Source organism: Limulus polyphemus, unplaced genomic scaffold (assembly GCF_000517525.1).
Source record: "Limulus polyphemus unplaced genomic scaffold, Limulus_polyphemus-2.1.2 Scaffold4162, whole genome shotgun sequence".
Lineage (NCBI taxonomy): Eukaryota > Metazoa > Arthropoda > Merostomata > Xiphosura > Limulidae > Limulus > Limulus polyphemus.
The window spans coordinates 22,212-22,991 of NW_013669772.1; the positions used below are offsets into that span (position 1 = coordinate 22,212).

Genomic DNA, 780 nt, shown 5'->3' on the forward strand with positions numbered 1-780 from the left:
ATCTTGCATTCACTATCCGATAAATCTTTAGGGCAATTGTTCCCCTTTTTTATTCAGAAGGGCTTAGAGGGGCTTGCTAGCTCTCCAAAGTCAGTTAAGAAACTCCATTCTGGAGACATGTTGGTTGAAACATCCACAGCTAAGCACAGTGAACTCCTCTTGAATTCAAAAGCCATTGGGGATATACCCATTGAGGTTACTCCCCACACTTCCTTGAATTCATCATGAGGAGTTATTGTTGAGAATGACTTGAAGTCTATCCCCGAGTCAAAGATCCTTGTTGGTTTCTCCAGCTAAGGAGTTTGAAGGATCTCCACTCATCAAAATGGTATTATGGTGCCGACTTCAGTTCTGATTTTGACATTTTCATCACCATGTCCACCTGCCGCTGTTAATGCAGGTTATTTGAACTGTAAGGTACGACCTTATATTCTCAACCCTCTTCGATGTTTTCAGTGCCAGTGGCTCGGTCATTCGAAACATCTTGTCGTAGTTCTGTGACATGTGCTCGTTGTGGTGGCAAGGACCACGATGCCTACATTTGCAAACTGGACCCTCATTGTGTTAATTGTAGTGGTTCCCACCCCTCTTATTTTAGGTCTTGCCCTAAGTGGGTGGAGGAGAAAATGGTACAACGTTTCAAGACTGTTCACAACATTTCTTATCCAGAGGCTTGGAAGCTATTTTCCCCTACCCCATCTCAGACATATGCCACTGCACTATGCTCCCCTGCTCCAGTGGGAGTGCAGACGGACCTTTTCGTGCCTCCATCTGAATCTT

At 44.7% G+C, this 780-nt stretch overlaps 1 protein-coding gene across 1 annotated transcript in view; it reads left to right on the plus strand.

Moving 5' to 3' along the window:
• The window catches only part of LOC106470693 (proliferation-associated protein 2G4-like), a 54,551-nt gene that overhangs the window by 6,975 nt on the left and 46,796 nt on the right, over window positions 1-780 (plus strand). The gene's annotated exons all lie outside the window — the stretch shown is intronic.